The sequence below is a fragment of the Felis catus genome, chromosome A1 (assembly GCF_018350175.1).
Source record: "Felis catus isolate Fca126 chromosome A1, F.catus_Fca126_mat1.0, whole genome shotgun sequence".
Classification (NCBI taxonomy): domain Eukaryota; kingdom Metazoa; phylum Chordata; class Mammalia; order Carnivora; family Felidae; genus Felis; species Felis catus.
The window spans coordinates 94,715,379-94,735,893 of record NC_058368.1 but is presented as its reverse complement, the minus strand read 5'-3'; the positions used below and the strand labels follow the sequence as shown (position 1 = coordinate 94,735,893).

General features: G+C 40.0%; 1 protein-coding gene across 6 annotated transcripts in view; it reads right to left on the bottom strand.

The window, feature by feature from the left end:
• Positions 1–20,515, bottom strand: part of COMMD10 (COMM domain containing 10) — a 217,689-nt gene that overhangs the window by 86,535 nt on the left and 110,639 nt on the right. The window lies entirely within an intron of this gene.

Below are 20,515 nucleotides of genomic sequence, written 5' to 3'. Positions count from 1 at the left end.
GGAGACGTTAAATAAGGAGCTTTTGAAATAAACAAGGAAAGGTGAACAGAGTATACTCCCAACATTATAGGAGAGCTGGGAAAAGGCTCCCAAAGTGAAATAAAGTGATTATAAATTGAATAAAGCTGGTCGACTCACTTTTGTGGGTTAAAGATAGGAGCCCAGATGTTCCCTTTCCTAACTTCAGTGTGATCGGTGTTATCTCATTTAAGCTCTGCTTTATCTCATTTAATATAGAGTTGTGATATTCATTGTAGAAGGGAGGAACCTGACACAGATGGTTAGGTGACCCATCCAATCACAGATGGTTAGGTGCAACCAAGAGTAAAACCAAGGTAGTGTGACTTTGGAATCTACATTCTTACATACCGTATCTACTAAATCGCAACTTCATGAAGAACTATTATGGTCACTTATTGGTAGAGCTTTGAACAATGCCTGGCTCATGGTAGGGTCTAGTTAAATAATGGCCAAAAGAAAGAATGAAAAACAATACCGGAGGTGGTGAGTGCGATATAAAAAAAAAAAAAAAAAAAAAGAGAGAGAGAGATTTTCACCCCTCTCTGATAAGGCAATGTTCTGAAATTCATTCAGAAAATCTGACGAGTGAGATAGAGCACCTGTCTTATCTTTATGCAATCTCTTGAAGGACCAACAAGAAGAATCCAGCCGTTCAAGAAATCTCTACCCCTACTACTATACTGGAGATTACTCATTTCAGTGGGCCCAGACTTGGTTATATAGATTCATCTCAACTATTAGTAAGAAAACATAATGCAATTCATATCAATTCAAAACACAGCTATTAGACATTTATAATACCTAGAAATTAAATTATTATTTCAACATTATAGGAGTAAAAGGACCAAAAGTATTCCAGATTTTAACATATAATGCAATGCACATAGTAAGGCAACAATTTTATTAACGGAGAAATCTACCCAATTCAATTCAATTCAATTCAATTCAATAAAATAAAAAGTACTTCAGATGGTCTCTTCAAGTTCACTAACCTTAATTCTTTCTTTTAAAAGCTTATTTATTTTTGAGAGAGAGGGGGGAAGAGAGAGAGGGGTGCAGAACATCCGAAGCGGGCTCTATGCAGATAGCAGCGAGCCCCATGTGGGGCTCAAACTCACGAACTGTGAGATGATGACTTGAGCCAAAGTTGGACACTCAACCAACTGAGCCACCCAGGGGTCCCCACTCACCTTAATTCTTAAAAAATTAAAAAGGTTCACTAAAATAGGGGAAGAAAAAAGCTATATCATAGTGTTGCAGTTATCTGAACACAACATTTCCATTCATAATATTTTGAGAGGAAGAAAGAGGGGGAGCGCTGATTGCTTCCTCGTGCCTGTCAGCCCAACATCACGGAGTGTCCCTGCTTCTCAAAGGAAAGTCAGACAGAAGAAGAACCTGTCTTGGTCGGAATGTATCTAACTCAAGTATCGGCAAAAGAGGTTTGCTTCTGATAGTTTATTTCCCATAAAGTAAATATGAATTTTAATTTTTATTTCACCAATCATATTTTCAGGAAAACACCCTCAAAATGGTCTCCCTCCTTTAAATATAAGCGAGCAAACTCTTCTAACTTCTACATAGTTTCAGGGCTGGAAATCAATGATAAATGTGTGCATGGGTTCACCTACACATAAGTGAAGTGGAAACTGCTATTTCAACTCTAAGACTACTCAGTGGAACAAATGGATTAGCAAGTTTAAAAGTTCAGCTGGCCCAAAATTCACGATCAACCTGCGGAAATCTCCTTCAGGAATAGTGCACAATACACGGGCATATACTGCGACTATCAACTAATTTTGAACCACCTAGGAGCTGATATGCTGAATGCTTGACTTGAAGACAATTCAGCAATGAGCTAATAATTTCAGGCAACCATCTTCAGAATTAAGAATGATGAGATTTTATTCAGCTTTGTTTCCGAATTTCCTTTTCACTTTCAGATTCTAGCATGTCAGTAATGCATGTAAACTAACAAAGGAGAGAAGAGAAGCAGTGGAGGTGGAATGGAAAGTGTTTCAGACAAATAAGGAACACTGCGAATAACAGGAAGCAAATATGTAACTGAGAGGATGCAGAAAGAAAAGGAAAAACCAAAATGTCTAAACCATATTAACAATCCTCAACTTTTCCTAACATCTGTGTTGTGAAGGTGCTCAAGAAACTGATGTCATGTCTTAGGTTTCTTTAAAAGAAGCCACCACAACCTTATTTTTTGGTTGTTATTTTATGTTTTACCAAGGTATACAATGCTATACTATTTAGACAGGAACACACACACACACACACAACACACACATATGCATATATATAAAATACATACATACATGTATATATATACACACAACATATATGTTGTGAACATGTCTGTATGTATGCACATGTGTATGCATGCATGTGTATATCTTTGTAATGAATCATGTGCCTGAATATACACTTTTTGTTCAACAAATCATGTAATGAAAGAAAGACGAGAAAAATTACCAAATGAAACAGAATGGTGGAATCTTCCTCCAGGTAAGGAATGATTACCGTGCCGCTTCTAGATGCCGGCGAAAACTCAATAACACCAGATGCTACCATAGGTAGTATGGCTAATTAAGATTTAATGTACTTTTCTGCTCCAGCAATTAAATGGGAGGGACTGTAGGGAATCGTTTTATATTGCCAGGCAAATCATATGATGGTCAGAAAAGTAATGATAAATTTCTACCAAAAATTCTGTTTTCTTGCATTTGTTGGAAGAACGTGTACACTTATGAGGAAGCTCCCTCCTCCCTTGCACTTGGAGTTTAAAATGGACGTCGTGGATTTTAGCACTTTCCGAGTAAGGTTTTAGACACACCATATGTATGACCATCTAGGAAATCGATGTTTAATGGAATAAAAAGGAGAGCTGCTGGAGCCTGGGAGCCATTTTATTACCGTCTGATTTAGCAGCATCTAACAGAGATGGTAAGTTTTATCATGCACCTTTAGCTACTAAATTCACAAAACAAACAGAAGGCTTACCAGGGGAGGTAGAGAGTGATCAGACTCTATCCTCTAGTTACTCTTCCAGTAAAGCAGCATGTGTTGCCTAAAATTGCTGTGGGAACCTGGGAGCTCATAAGGCAAATCAAGTTCTACTTGAATGTCTTCTTTAATATCCTATATTCCGACCTCCACAGTAAATAACAAGTTCACACGCAGACATCCGTTATAAGTAAGTTCAAATATTCATGGGAAAATGAAGTACAATGATGCTAAACTTTGCAATTTAATTATCGTGCTGAATTCTTATTAAGCATATAAGCTGTGACTGCATGATGCTTTTGTTTGCATATTACAATTGATTTTCATGTATTCTGTAAATTCCAGTGAGCAAAAGGAAAGACACATTTGTGTTCCAGTTCTCCTTCTGCCTATGATATAAGAAAGGGTTACATTATTAGACATTATTTTTTCCTCAAAGCAGTACAAATACTTGCCATTTATATGTAACTATTCAGCAGAGGAAACAGGTTCAAAAGGAAAATCAAAGAAGAAGGTACAGAGAAGAGGAGAAGAACAGAAAACACCTAAATCAGTATAGGATCAGAAACACTAACTTAAGCCTCAGTGTAACATTTCCCTATATGAACCAGTTTATATTCCTTTTATTTTTTTTAAGTGTATTTATTTATTTTTGAGAAAGAAAGAGAGGGAGCGCACAAGCAGGGGAGGGGCAGAAATAGAGAGAGGCAGAGAATCCCAAACAGGCACTGTCATCACAGAGCGAGATGCAGGGCTTGATCTCAACAAACCGCGAAGATCATGACCCGAGCCGAAACCAAGAATTGGATGTTCGACCGACTGAGCCACCCAGGCACCCCTCATATTCCTTTTCAGAAAAGTAGAGTTTAGCACGGGAGAAAGAAAATTGGATTGAGAGTGCAAAAATTTAGGTTCTAGTCCCACTTCTGGCATTCACAGGCTATATAACTTTGGATAAATCAAAGACCTTCCAGGAATCTGCTTTATAGACTCCAAACCAAACAGCAACTTCTTATTCCCTTCCTTTAATGCTACAGTATTGTCAGGGTGTCAGCTTATGACATTACAATGATTTCCACAGCAACCAAACCGATGTCAGTACAGTATTAGGAATCCTTTATAGCATCAGGTAAAGGCAAGACACTGGCAATCACAGGTGAACATCTACTGGAAAGCACACATCTCCAATATATAGCAAGGATGAAATCAAATTGTACTTGACAATTAAAGTGCCCCCTCTAGGTTTCCTCTTCTTTCTCCAACTGTAACTAATAATTGAAGTCTTTCCCTTTAAGGGGAGCAATGGACATTTCTGAAGATAACTTGCCTTAAGGCTTGAGTTTTTCTAGAGCTAATCAAAACTGCGTGTGGGGTGTGTACATATGCAGTGGAAAAAAAATGACCAAAATTCACTGAGACTATGTCTGTGAGGGGAGGGGGACACGATGTGGGGCAACTCGCTTTACATCTTTGGTTTCAAGCCTTCCAGGTGATAACCACGAGGAAAGAAAGCACCTATCGCTCTGGCTCTGAACTGACTTGAGAACCGGGGCTAGTAGGCTTCAAGTCTACCTCTACCTCTAGCTCCACACTTAACGTAGGCAGGTTGTGCAACGTGCTCCCCATGCTTCCATATCTGAAATGAATTCTGCTCAGACGGTAACTGGCCACCTCCATGGGGGCCGATATGGTAACTGAGACTTCACTGCACTTTCATAAAGGTAGCTAAAGTAGCGGAATTCTTCCACAGATGCTCTATTTCTATAAAAATAAAATTCTGTCCTCGGCTGTACTTATAATTCTTATTGGCAAGAAAGGGAAAAAACAAACTGTTTACAAGAAAAGTCAAGGACATTTGAGAAAGTATAAAAAAAAAAATGTTACCCAAGGTGTTAATTTCATAGTAAACCTACAAAGCACATTACCATCAAATGGACGGGGGAATGAATGAAATGACCTTTATGGTCTCTTCCAAAACTGAACATGATGAAGATCCTATCATTGTAAACCACATTATGTGAAATGTGAAAGACATCCTCACATTAAAAAATGCCAGAAGTGTTTACTGCAGAAAAGATAAAAAAAGATAGATATTTGGCAGAAACAATTACCCTTTCTTGATTATATACTTCTGATACAAATTTACTAACAATCTATAAAGGGAAAACACTCAACATCAAGATGTTACTCATGTACATATTGAAAGACAGGAATACAGGTATAGCAACGCTTCTAAGCTTTATTTAGAAAATCATCTGTCACACAAAACCAATATCCATTATTTGTTAGGTTTTTAGTGCCTTCTTGGTAAATTTGAAAATTAATAATATGCTACCCAGGCACATAATTCAGAATATACCGTATTAGCTATTTCCCCAATCATTACATTAGACTAGAATGAGCCATTCATATACACATACATATTTCTGTGACTAATAACACCATGAGGGATGTTTGAAAACAGCACGCCGTACACAATTTATACCCATAAATAATAAAGTGTACTTTCTTTCTTTTTTTTAAATTTATTTAATTTGAGAGAGAAAGAGAAAGCATGGGAGGGGAAGAGAGAGGGAGAGAAAGAGAACCCTAAGTAGGCTCTGCACTGTTAGCACAGAGCCTGACACGGGGCTCGAACTCACGAATTGTGAAATCATGACCTAGCTGAAACCAAGAGTTGGATGCTCAACCAACTGAGCCACCCAGGCGCCCTTAACTTTCTTTCTTAAATGAAACCAGTACAATATCAACTTTGTAACTCTGACACCTTAACCTCATGGGATAATCACCTACATTAACCAGCACAGGCATAGGGAGTATTAACAGATTTGGCTATTAAGATTTTTATACTAGAAAGTCACCCTTATGGCTCTGTGTGTAAGATTATTTATCCACGATTTTTCTCTCACTGACAACAAAGCAGTTGAAAGTGGAAAATAACTTTTGCAAATATGCATAAGTACAATTACTCTAAATTCTCTGAATACAAATAGCCTTTAAAAATATCCATCTGAATCATGGGAATCTACTCCTGAAGCCAAGAGCACACTGTACACCCTGTATGTTAGCTAACTTTAAAAAAATTTAAAGTTATTTTATTTAAACCCTTAAAAAATATCCATCTGCACTGTATATTATTGATAAAACCAGGGACAACAGATTCACTCGACCACCTGCAATTTGGCTGTGTACATGTATCCTGGCATATCTGTGCAGCTTTCATAGAGATCCGCGTTCACAACGATAAGAGAGTCTCCAGGAGAATTCCTTGCCTGCTTACCATAACCACACTTCCTCATACTGAGTCCACCAGCCCACCACTATAAAGGGCCGCAAGTTTTGACAGGACTTTTAAAGTGAAATGCTAAACATCTGAATACACAGACAAAATGAAAAAGCTTGAAATTTCACGTGTAGCTCCTCCCAGTTAAGCAGCCCCCAAAGCAAGCCTCCCAGTTAAGCAGCCCCTAAAGCAAGCCACACGATCATGATACAAGTTCTTATACAGCAGTCAAAAGCCTCCGTGAATATACTTTATGCATTCATTAAACAGATTCTGACCCTTATTCGTTGGACTGCCTGCCCCTCATAAAAGGTACAATGGGATACAATTTAAAGACACAGCAAATGGAGGCTAACTCCACTCAAGAAGGAGTTCTACAAAAATATATTTTCTTCATGTGGAAGAAAAATATCTCCATGGACCCAATGTCATGAACAGCACTTAGGCTTCCAGATTCTGGTAAAATTCAATGTGGACCTTAACGGGGCTGAACTATGGAACCGTTGTGAACTCTTGATTCTAGGTAGTTGGGGACTGTCTAGAAACAGGGATGGCAGTGGACAAATGTTGATTATTAGTGTTGTCAGTAGGCAGAGTAGTGTCAGCAATCCCTTACTGGTCGTCCATTATGTGCTAGGCATTGCGACAAACGCCTTACGTAGTTTACCACTAATTTTCATATTTTCACTGTATGAGATAGGTATCATTTTTACCTTACAGGTTTAAAAAAAAAAAATCAAGCTTTGAAGAATGACGTGACCTGCCTCAAGTCATACAGCTGGGGAGTGGAAAAGTCATACCCAGGTCCACATGGCTTCCAAGGTCCACTCTGTCTACCCCTTGGCCACATGGCTGTGCTTCAAAATACGTACTTTACTTTCCACGGCCCAAATCCCCAGTCCTTCAACACAGGTGATCCCGGCCATAAATCAGAAGAAAGTATTCTGCTCTAATTGACACTGAGCATAACTAAACTAAATCCTACCAGGAGCAGTATTTTCATCTTTTAAAAAGGAGGCAACTTCACTGAAGTCAAGAACGGTACAGTAGATAGTGAAGGAAAAGTAAGAGAACAGCTTGCTGTGAGAAGGAGATCAGCCCTCTTGAAGAGGACACGTGTACTTTCCTCACTGGCATCGTTGCTTTTTTGGAAATATCACTAGTCCAGTTCAGTGCGATACTAATCAATCCTGTGGCCTCCCCCCAATCCTGGTGACAAGGACCAAGGAGGGTCAGTGCCTTTTTTTTTTTTTTCCCTAGAGATTTTTGATTGCCACTTGGAAAAACAACAGTCATTCACACTTATCTGAAATCTGGGACTGTGAGAATGATATACATCTGGGCGCGTGCCGTCCATGGACGGTACCTGCTGGAGACAAAGCCGACAAGAAGAAGGCAGTGCTGAAGGATGCAGACCCAAAGCTGTGATGACACTGCCTGAGCCCCTGAATCCTGCCATGACTGAGGTTAGAGATTTGCGTCTTCGTGTTTCAGAGCTGCTACCTGACCCGGTGACTAACTTCATGTAAGTTAGCTCACAACAGGATGTTAGCACCCAAAAGAATCCTTACTAACAGGCTTCTGAGGGTTTGCTCTTGAGGTCATCCTCCCTGGGGAATGCCTTCATTTATTAGTTCTTTTCTTCCTCCACTCCAGTGCCCGAGGATGTGGGAACCAAGAAGGTAAATGAAGAAAAGCAGTTTCAATTTCAGCTCAAGATGACTAGTGAAGGGTGAAAATACAGGGATCTAGAACGAGTTTGGGGCAGTTAAAGGCAATATTTATAGATAATTTTAATGTTTATTTATTTTGTGCACATGTGTGAGTGGGGGAGATTCGAAGCAGGTTCTGCGCTGTAAGTGCAGAGCCTGAGGCTAGGCTCAAACTCATGAACTGTGAAATTGTGACCCGAGCCAAAGTCAGACGCTTAACTGACAGAGCCACTCAGGCATCCCTACTTAGGATATCTATCTATGTACAAAATCTGAAAGTAGTATGACTCTGTTTCATGAAGTCCTATTTTCCGTGATGATGTCTGATAGAAAATCACAATGGTACAATGTCAAAACCAGAGACAGTTATATAATAAGGCAACAAGACAGTATAAAATGTAGGGAAACGCTTATTACAGATCAGATGTCTGCAAATAATCCAGCAACTGTCTGTAATATGTTTGTTTTAATTTTATTCTTTTACATACACATTTTACATGACCTACCTATTCTTTTTAAGTTTGCATTTCCCAAATTCATGTTTGAGAGATTTAAATCATATAGAAAGTAAAAATGCAGCTACTTCAAAGTGCTTACAGAATTGAAGGTTTGAATTTTCCTAGTCATCTCTTTCTGGATTCGTACGTCACCTTCAAGTCTTAGCTGCTTTTCTTTATTAATATTTCATATATGAAAACAGTATGTAATTAAGATATAAACTAAAAGTTAGTCTTAAAATGTTGTTGCAATGTATCATGAAAAAATTCAAGATGATGCAGCATTCACATTCCAAAGGAACTAGAACTCTTGATTGCCAGTGACAAAAAACCTAACCCAACTGGCATAAGCAAAAAGGTAGTAACGTTGTCTCACAGGATTAAAAGCGTAGGAGGGGCGCCTGGGTGGCTCAGTCAGTTAAGCATCCAACTCTTGATCCTGGCTCAGGTTACCATCTCACAGTTCATGAGTTCGAGTCCCACACTGGGCTCTGCACTGATGGCATGGAGCCTGCTTGGGATTCTGTGTCTCCTTCTCTGCCTCTCCCCTGTTTGTGTGTGTGCTTGCTTTCTCTCTTTCTCTCTCTCTCTCTCTCTCTCTCTCTCTCTCCCTCCCTCCCTCCCTCCCTCCCTCCCTGCCTCCCTCCCTCCCTCTTGAATATTATTTTTATTCAAAATAAATAAATAAGAAAATGTTTTTAAAAAGTGGAGGAATAGGGATAGCTTCAGAAATAACTGGATTTAGGCTTCAAAATATATAACCACGACTCAGTTTCTCTCTCTCCATTCTCTTAGTTCTACTTCCTGAGATGTTGGTCTCCTCCTCAGGCCCCCTGTGATGTGTGAGGCTATAGTAGACCTTGAAGGCGCTGCATACTGATCTGTACTTACTCAACCTGGACCAATTAATGTGTCCAAGGAGGTGCAAGGTGCTTGCTGCTGATTAACGTAAGTCACATACACCATCTCTGAGATGGGTGGTCAGTGAGACCTGACCCCAAGAGCAGGGAAACGGTGGATTCTTCAAAGGAAAACCGAAAGGGTGTTTTTCAGGATATCAAGAATACATGCCTATTACAAATTACATCTTTTCATAATAAAAATTATGTGAACAGGGGCACCTGGATGGCTTGGTCGGTTAAGTGTTAGGACTCTTTGATTTTGGCTCAGGTCATGATGCCACGGTTCATGAGTTCGAGCCCTGTGTTGGGCTCTGTGCTCACAGGAGGCCTGCTTGGGATTCTCTCTCCCTCTCTCTCAAATAAACATTTAAAAAAATTACGTGAACAGACAACAACATCTACAAAAAAATTCTGTTAGTTTTCTAGTGTGCTGAAAACTAGGAATACTTCCTTGAAAATTGTAATTCATTATTAGACTTTCATTACTGTTTCCTTCTGATACCACGACTCAAAGCATTTAAACTTCTATTTTCCATCCTTCAAATTCCCTAGTACTATGTTACCTGAAATACAAGGTTTTGACAGCTATGGCTGCCAAAAAAAATAAAAAAGGGGGATAGATTTCCAAATAGAGATTGATTTTTGCCAAAAATCATTGTACCAGTTAGAGTTCTTGGTTGCAGAGAACTTAAACAGAAAGGGACACAAAAGGATGATGGTGAAGAAACAGAACTGGGAAACAAGCTGGAACTAAGGGGCACCAGGAAGCCAGAGCTGTGACCAAAATCATGCGAAGGATGGGTCACACTAGGAAGCACCTGCTCAAAGTGCTAGAGCCATCACTGCTGGCATCAGTGCCTCCACTCAGTGGGAGGAGGGACCACAGCAACTAGAATAAATCCTGACTTATAATGAGCCTTGAATAAATGTAATTTATTATTCTCCTAAAAGCAGAATTTAAGTAATTATGCGGCACCATATGATTGATAGATCGCCATTAAAAAGGAACACAACAAAGGTAATTTCCCAAATCACACAATTATTGGTAGAACGTAAGCACACGGATTATTCCGAATCAACTATTTAGCTCTAATTCCAGCAGAAAGAATTCTATAAACTCCCATTTCCTGCCCCCTTCCCTAATTTACCCCGCGAGTACAACATGCTTTACTTAAGTCATGCGGGCTTAACCATGCAATTGATAGACCTGGAATGCAATCAGAGTTTGGCTTCTGAGGTGGGTTACGGCAGGTCACGTACAGGTTATTTCCTTCTCCACCCTGAGTGCAACTGGTCAAGCAGTCAGTACCAGTGTGCATCTAGGCTGCTTTCCATTATGGCCAGTGGAAATGAACGGGGTCACTACTCTGCTGTCCACTGACAGAATAATTGCAGATCCCCGTCCACACCACGGATCTACACACTTGGAGGGGAAAAGGTGTCACCTGGCTCCTGTATTACCAAACTGCTTTTGTGGCTCCAGGGTACAGTCCACTATTACTCTCTTAGAATTCAACCCCGAACACGGAACTATAATTTAGAGAAAATAAAGCATAAGATATAAAGGAAGTATTTAAGAGGAAAACTTGGCTTGCAACATACAGTTGTTTTCATTAAAGTACAAGTACTTGGAAGCCAGCTATATTATTTATAAAAAAAGCTTTTGTTTAAAAAAAAAAAGAGTTTAATTACCACAATATGTTTTCTCAGCTCCGTTAAATATAAACTACAGTCATTTCTCCATTTATGTTGTGAGTTTGAATTGAAATACGCTAGGAACATATTTACATGTAAATGTGAATACATGAAGTAATTAAGAGATCATGTAATCTACTTTATAGTAGAGCCCAAATAGTGTCACTGTTCTTTGTCATATTCATACGTAGATAGGTTGACAGGGGATTTTTTTTTTACACCAATAAAGTAGCTGTGCAAATAATTTAAAGGTTATTCTTGTTTTCTAATTTTTTAATGTTTATTTATTTTTGAGAAGGGGTGGGGCAGAGAGAGGGAGAGAGAGAATTCCAAGCAAGATCCGCACCGTCAGTGCAGCGCCTGACGTGGAGCTTGAACTCAAGACCCTGAGATCGAGACCAGAGCTGAGCCTGACTTAGAGGCTCAACCAACTGAGCCACCCAGGTGCCCCTCTAGTTTTTTTAAATGAGCAAAAAAGCAGAAAACCATAAGGAAACAGTATGTATACTTTGCAGCTATTATGTACAATTGACTACACTGTAGTCATAAACTCCAGTAGAGAAACTAACAGTTTCACCTCCACTTAAAACTTTTTACTCTACCAAGGAAAAAGAAGTTCTCCCAAGGCCAAAGACATACTGATCTACTGAACTAGGGAGAGATAAAGCTGTTCCTTTAGTCAGTTGTTTCTTTCTTTTTTTTAATCTTAGAGAGCAAGAGTGCATGCGAGCAGGGGAGAGAGAGAGAGAGAGAAAGAATCTCGAGCAGGCTCCACGTTCAGTGTGGAGTCTGACGCTGGACTCGATCTCATGACCCTGGGATCATGACCTGAGCCGAAATCAACAGTCGGACACTCAACCGACTAAGCCACCCAGGCACCCCTACTCAGTCATTTCTTAAACATATATTCCTTGGACTCCTTACGAGTACCAGCTCTCATGACCAACGAGATGCCAATTCTCTAGAAGCCACATTGAAAGACATAGGAAGAAAGGCAGTAAAAGGATAGCCACAAATGTGACAAGTGATATGAAGAGGGAGTTAAAAAGCAGGAGGACCAAGCCTGGTCAGGTCGGGTCAGGGGAAAACTTCTCTCAGGAGATGACCCAACAGAAAGTCTGATTATTGTTTTCCAGGAAGAAGGAACAGAATCTGTAAAAACCTAGTATAAGTAAAAAAGTAAGTATACATGAGGAAATGAAGGCCGTGTGCCTGAGCGGAAAGGAGGAGCAGAAGGGCGTGAACATAAGGCAGCACATGTGAGACTCCCTCATGCGGGAACACAAGCTGCTGGACATTAGTAAGCAGGGAAGAGAAACGCATTTACACAAGCAGTTTGGGTTATAGGAGGAGAAACTGCGTGGACCATGAAAATAAACAATGGATTTTAAATAAAAATTCATGATGGGCCACTGGGTGGCTCAGTCGGTTAAGCGTCCGACTTCAGCCCAGGTCATGATCTCCCAGTTCGTGGGTTCGAGCCCCACATTGGGCTCTGTGCTGACAGCTCGGAGCCTGGAGGCTGCTTCAGATTCTGTCTCTGTCTCTCTGCCCCTCCCCCACTGTACTGTGTGTGTGTGTGTGTGTGTGTGTGTGTGTGTGTGTGTCTCAAAAACAAATAAACATTAAAAGTTTGTGAGACAAGAGAGGGCTGTACCTCAAGCAGTGAATGGGCTCAATTGTTATCTTCATGTGATGCTTGGGCTCCTTTGAGCATGTTTATTTACATGTTGTCAGTGAGAGGCCAACAGAGAAGAAGACACTGAGCACAGAAGGCAGAGGGGCCACTCAGAGAACTGGAAGAGACAGAAGCCAGAGCTCAGAAAACTACAAGCAATGAATGCACCCAATGTGTGTGTTATCTTCTCCAACAGTGCTGGATGGCAGAGCACACACAGACAGATTCACCCAGAGTCAGAGTTCTCGTGGGCGGGTGCAGGGAAGGGTAGTAGGGAAAGAGCTGGAGAACACAAGAGTCCAAGATGGATAAAGAAGGAAAATCCAGAAGGGTCAGCTAAAGGCAGAGAAGAAGTCATCAGTAGCTGTTACTTCAAAGTTAAATCAAAATTTCTGATAACGGCTCAAAAGGTGGCTCTGGGGGCGCCTGGGTGGCGCAGTCGGTTAAGTGTCCGACTTCAGCCAGGTCACGATCTCGCACTCCGTGAGTTCGAGCCCCGCGTCGGGCTCTGGGCTGATGGCTCGGAGCCTGGAGCCTGTTTCCGATTCTGTGTCTCCCTCTCTCTCTGCCCCTCCCCCGTTCATGCTCTGTCTCTCTCAGTCCCAAAAAAAATAAATAAACGTTGAAAAAAAAAAAATTAAAAAAAAAAAAAAAGGTGGCTCTGTGTGAGTGATCAGCTATAGAGGTAAAGAGGCCAAGGAACGTTTCCACCAGGAATGCCCTCCTCTGTGCACGGGACACTTGGCTTTCCATGCTTTGTTGGCTGAGAACTCCACCAATAACACAGCCTGGAAGTGGACATCCTTCCCTGCCCCACCCTTTCCCACAAACTTTAAAAGGCTGAGGGAAAAGCAGAGTGAGGCCTGAGGGAAAGGGAAGTCCAGGAATGGGGTACCTGAGCCTGCTTCGGGTTGTGCAAACTTTTCTGAAAAACACAGACCCTTTTGTTCATTCAATACCTTCCATGAAAATACAAAAGGTAAAAACAGAGAGGTAGAGCTGCTCTGCCAGAAGGTAGACTGGGGCCTGTTAAATTGCCCTTGCACGACCTCCTCCTTCCTATACGTATCCTTCTATCCAGCAGCCACCTACAACCTCAGAGCACAAATGGACCTTTTGTTCAAGGCAAACAAAAATATAAAAAAATTCCATGCCTTTCTCAAACACACATCCATGCTAAGATCATAGTGGACCCCTTAGGCTGAGACAATCTAGAGGTTTATGAGCACAAAGCTCTAGCGAATCATGCAGAAACTTTTTTTTTTTTTTTTAATCTCTCCCCTTCTATATTTAGCAGCAGAATCTATTTTTCTTTGGGGGAAAAATCTACATGTGCTGAACGTTTCATTTGGCATTTTCTGTATGTAACTGCATTCGATTCTCACAAAATTCTTGCCAGGAAATCATATTATTTCCATTTTGCACAATAGGAGGCTGAGGCCCGGAGAGGTCAAAGTAACCTCCACACAGTTATAAAGCTAGTAAGTGAAGGGGGTCAGGATTCGAAGCACTTCATCCCAAAGACACCAAAGCCATCACATTACCTTGCCTCCAAGTTTATAAATGTTACACTGTTCCTCTATCACCACGTATATATAAAATTCCCAGCTATAAGCCCATAAAGTGTGTTCTCATACATAACATTGAAAACAGCTCAACCCTTGAGAATTTATCACATAACTGTTTTTCAGTAATGGCACATAACATAGTCACTCTAATAGACCTCCGCTCAATCTGTTTTCTTTTGGTAAATAATGATCCTCCCCACAGGTGCCAGAGTAAAAGGTGATGTTGCTTCTTTAATGTTCACTATGACCTAATTCTATATCTCCATGATTGATGAGGTTCCATCCTTGTGGTCAGGGTAAACCACTACTGTGATCCAGAAAGGCTGGTGGAGAAGAGTCTGCAACCACTAAAATGTGTCTACGTAAAAGGAACAGAGGTTGTGGAGACAAATATTTGAGAATATAAACACTGAATTACAGGAGCATGACAAAGGGAGCCCAAGTCAATTCATATTATTCTAGAAGAAAGTTTACTGTAGTCAAGAAAAAAGAAGAGGAGGGAAGGGAAGGGAAGGGAAGGGAAGGGAAGGGAAGGGAAGGGAAGGGAAGGGAAGGGAAGGGAAGGGAAGGGAAGAAAGGAGACAGGGAGGGAGGGAGGGGGACAGAGAGAGAGAGAGAAAGAGAGAGAGAGAGAGAGAGAGAGAAAGAAAGAGAAAGAAGAAACAAAGAAAGAGAGAGAGGGAAAGAAGAAACAGAGAGAGAGAGAGAGAGAGAGAGAGAGAGAGAGAGAGAGAGAGAGAAAGAAAGAAAGAAAGAAAGAAAGAAAGAAAGAAAGAAAGAAAGAAAGAAAGAAAGAAAGAAAGAGGAAGAAGGAAGGTCAGACACATAATTAGCATAAATAAAGTATGGATCCAAAATTAGGGAGTGAATACAAAAGAACTGATCTGCTAGATAAAAAAATACAGAGAACTATGGAGCAGAGATGTGTGTCATTTTTCCACATGTGACTATAGCAATAAGCATATCTACTGGACTTTTAGAAATGAATCCAAGTAAAATGAGGTCCTGGGATAGGTCATCTATCATCCATAAAACTTCTTTCAATAGTCATTGATAGTATTTGTTCTCAAAAGCACCATGAACTCAATCTTTTACTACTTGGAATTTAGGAACAACACAGTCAACCATAAATTATTAACTTTAAAGAAGATACTGATCAAAATAATTACAATCCACAAAAATTCTAAGAGGAATTTATGGTGGCTTAAAATAACCAGTATTCTCTGTGATGCATGGGAACACATCATCTGAAAAATGTCCTACCCCATTTCTGACCATCAGCACTATTTCCATAACAGCCTTGCTACAGTATAATACCTGAATGCGATAATAGGAGAGACTTCGCCTCAGGCACCGCAACTGAACTGCTTTGTAGGGTATCAGCTTCCCACAAAACCCCAAACTGTAAAATTCATATTCATCCAACAAGTATTTACTAAAAGCTTACTATGCGTCCAGCACTGTGTCCAGTATGGTGAGCACGCATATTGGGAAACAAAACAGAAATGGTCTGTTTCTTTCTAACGTAGAGTAGGGTTCTCTCAGAACAAAGCTTTCTTTCGCAAGAAAGTCCCGAGTTTAAACTGAATGCTACTCAGCAAGTCTTCACCCTTATTAATTTCAAGAAGGCCTATCATTCACTTTTGTAAGGATATGAATCATTTAAGTACTTCTAAATAAGGACTTAAAGAACTGGGAAATATCACATTAAAAATAAAAACAAGACTGACTTTCATTTTAATGAGTTCATATTCTAAGTAGTCATTGAAATTCTCAGCCATGAGCTAGTTAAAACCGGAGTTTTAAAAACTACTCAGGCATTGAAAGTTTATTCTCAAGGAGTTTGCTAAAATCTTTAGGTTTTAGATCCTCTAGAAACTTCTTTTTCTTTCAATTCTGGCATCATCTCTTTAGTATATCCCATGAACATTAACATCTCGTATTTCAACCATAGTGTTAGATGTTCTGTGTCTATAGTAATTATTTTCTGTATTATCTGATGAGCCAATGGCCTCTCTCACCAACAATCTCTTGATGATTATGTATTTTAATTTATCATTTTCATGTGCCTTCTGGACAATCTACCTTTTTCCACTTTAACACTTTTTTACTTGACTTTCTAACTTTTTAATCTTTCTGGGGGGTCAAAGTACATCAAATCCCCCCAAACAGATTGCTTTTTGCTAAATCCTTTGATAGCCTTGGTGCTTCCCTAGAATACTGCTTTGGCTCCCTAAATTTTATTAACATTTGAGGGATCTCCTAAGTTTCTCAACAATAATTAAAGTTTCTTCTCTATACAATTTTACCTTAATATAGTAACAATTTTAATCCCCTCAACTGACCACTTCTTGGACCAAATTCTCAAAACAAAGCTGAGCCCCACTTGATCCTAAACACACAACCTTTCCCCATTCCCATAAACAATACTGCCATTCATCCATTTACATAAGCCAGAAACCTAAGGATTGCCCTTAATTTCTCTCCCTTTCCCTCACCTCCCTCGGGGCTCCCAACCCCAAATTTATAAGCAAGCTAGCCCACTTCCAGTTATAAGAATAAAGAATTCTAATCTTGCCTCAGGGTCTATGGCCATTTCATTATCCCTATTGAAGTAATGTTCCTCTGTCCTTTTTTAAGGTTTTTCTATTATTTTTTTTTTTAATGTTTATTTATTTTTGAGAGACAGAGACAGACCACCAGCAGGGGAGAGGCAGACAGAGAAGGAGACACAGAATCCAAAGCAGGCTCTAAGCTGTGAGCTGGCAGCACAGAGCCTGACTCGGGGCTCAAACCCATGAACCACAAGATCATGACCTGAGAGGAAGTCCAACAACACCCAACCGACCGAGCCACCCAGGCGCCGGCCCCTGTTCCTCCCTCCTAAAAGACCTAGTTCCTTCTCTTTAGGGTTTCAACTTCATGGCATCTCTTCCGCCACAGCTGACACAGTTTACTCTCTGATCTTCTCAATCTTCTTCCCCTTGTGTGTGTCCTTCATATGACATACTTCACCCAGCAAATACATCATTTGCCTATTTACCTGTTTTTGCCCCTATGTGCCCCCCAGGAGAATGTGACCTCCATGAGGGTAGGAGCTACATCAGTCTTATTCTTTCTCCCCTGTTTAAAATATGCCTGGCACATATTAAATGTTTAGTAAATATTTATTGAAAAACTGAATAAATACATTGGCAAGTTTAGATAAAGAAATGCTGAGATGCTGGTCAGTTTTATAATACATACAACTGTGGTAGACAAGACCAGGGAAGCTAGAAGTTAAAAATAACTTTCTTACATTAGAAAATCTTCCTTCTTGGGGCGCCTGGGTGGCTCAGTCAGTTATGTGTCCAAATTTGGCTCAGGTCATGATCTCACGGCTTGTGGGTTCCAGCACCGCATCGGGCTCTGCGCTGAGAGCTCAGAGCCTGGAGCCTGCTTCCGATTCTGTGTCTCCCTCTCTCTCTGCCCCTCCCCCGCTCATATTCTCTCTCTCTCTCTCTCTCTCTCTCTCTCTCTCTCTCTCTCTCTCAAAAATAGTTAAACATTAAAAAAAAAATAAAAAAGAAAGAAAATCTTCCTTTTCATTCTCATCTTGATGGCTTCAGGTAGGTCTACCCTGGACCAGCAGTACCAGGACCACAGTGCTCTTTCAAAATGGCGGTCCTCTAACAATGTTGACTTCAACTGAACAGACTCCCTCTTATCATTTTCCTATTACTTTATGTGGAGTTTCATGATTAACTATGCTTTATGCTTTTTAAATCTGTGACTCAGAAATAATACAGCCTGTACGGAGGTTAAACTACTCTGACTTCTACTAATATCTTACAAATTAGTTACAAATCACTAGCTTACTTTTAATTTACTTTATATTGCTATTTCACACAATTGCAGAAGATGGCATATAGAAAGCATAATCATGGTCTATAATAAGGACACTGATAAACAAACATCCCATAGCATAAAAATCAGCTTTAGAAGTCACATACTGAATATCCATACACCATACATCCACATACTACTACATTTCCAAAGATCTCAATATATCCAACAGAGAAATATAGTAGAAATAAAATAATTTGTGATTAAAATAGATGCATGACAAGAATAATAAAGATTTATCAACAAATATCTCTCCATTTTCTCCTCAAAATGACAACAAAAAAAGTTTTTAATATGACAAGGATAAACATGTAGTCATGGGGTGACAGGATACTACAATATACAAAATCTCCCTAAATGTCCCTGAGTTAAAAGAACTGATTTTATGAAAACAGCTTTAAAAACTCCTTTTTTTAACCCAGAAAATTGTTCTCTTTTTTAAATTTTAGTTTTACTACATTTTTCAAATGAACTTTAAGATTGAGGCCACAAACATAAAAGCTAATGATTTCTCAAAAATTTATGAAAGAATTGCTAATAGAAAATTCAATGGGTACCTGGGTGGCTCAGTCGGTTAAGCATCTGACTCTTGACTTGGGCTCAGGTCATAATCTCATGGTCATGAGATCAAACCCCCAGTGGGGCTCCGTGCTGGGTGTGGACACTGCTTAAGATTCTCTCTCTCTCTCTCTCTCTCTCTCTCTCTCTCTCTCTCTCTCTCTCTCTCTCTCTGCCCCTCCCTTCCCCCTGCCTCAAAAGAAAGAAAGAGAGAGAGAGAGAGAAGGAAAGAAAGAAAGAAAGAAAGAAAGAAAGAAAGAAAGAAAGAAAGAAAGAAAGAAAGAAAGAAAGAAAGAAAGAAAGGAGGGAGGGAGGGAGGGAGGGAGGGAGGGAGGGAGGGAGGGAGGGAGGGAAGGAAGGAAAGAAGGAAGGAAGGAAGGAAGGAAGGAAGGAAGGAAGGAAGGAAGGAAAAAAGGAGAAGGAAGAAAGAGAAGGAAGGAAGGAAGGAAATATTACAATAAGCTTTACTTTCATTTAGGAAAGTATTATTAATGATGTGAGACACCACTAGCATCTTATATGAAAAAGTAAATCCATTATTCAAAGAATAATATAGGAAAAAAATTGAACTGAAAAAAATGCCCATTTCTTATATTTTCCTCTATCCTGGTGGCCTAGGATCTAAACGAAAGGTAAATGGATAACTTTACTAGAAAAGGGAACTGGTGAATGTGTTAACAATGCATGCTAAACAAAGAAGCAGTGACAACTACAGATTCAGCTATATTATTGCTGTTCGATTTAAACCATATCCATAGTGGTTTTTATAAACTTGAATGTAAGTAGCCTTCCATTCAAAGCTGTTTATATGTATAAATGAAAAATGCAGAGATAACCTAACAGTCTCCAAGTGTACACAACAGGTACAACTGATTATTAACTAAATTAAAATGCACACATTTCATTATTGACTATCCAAAGATATGGGAAACTCCAATTAAAACCTAAATCCTATTTTAGTTTAAATGTTAATACATTTAGGGGCAACTGGGTGGCTCAGTCGGTTGAGCGTCCGACTTCGGCTCAGGTCATGATCTCACGGTTCATGGGTTCGATCACCTCATCAGGCTCTGTGCTGACAGCTCAGAGCCTGGAGCGTGCCTCGGATTCTGTGTCTCCCTCTCTCTCTGCCCCTTTCCTGCTGGTGCTCTGTCTCTCTCTCTCTCTCAAAAATAAAAAAGAACATGTTAATACATTTATAGTAAGTCTTCATTAGCACTCAGTAGTAATTCTTTTAATATCAAGACCAACAGGAAAAGCTTCCTCAGTTCTCATTCTTAGAATTGGAATGTATACGATTCTACTTCAAAGCTAACTCACCACCATACAACCGGCACATGAATATGCGCCAAATTACGGCATCATGACTCTATTCCAACAATGCTTTGCCCAAAACCCACCTTTCAGATGTTAGTTTCTCTTTCTGCTTTTCAGAGGCACTGTCATGAAAATGACCTCTTCCATGGCCCTATTTATCTTCTAAGATTTACGGACTGTATCTGTGTGGCAAGCCCTGAGCTAGCTAAGCACTTTTCCTGGCTTTATTCAATGCTTGCAGTAACCCCCACCTAAAATGGGGGTACTATTACTATTGCCTTTCACATAGGAGGAAAATCGAGTGTTAAAAGAAGATGACTGTAACAAAGCAAGGTGGAGACAGACAGTGACCTTCACTGTAGGTCTGTGTGGGCCTGAGGCCCA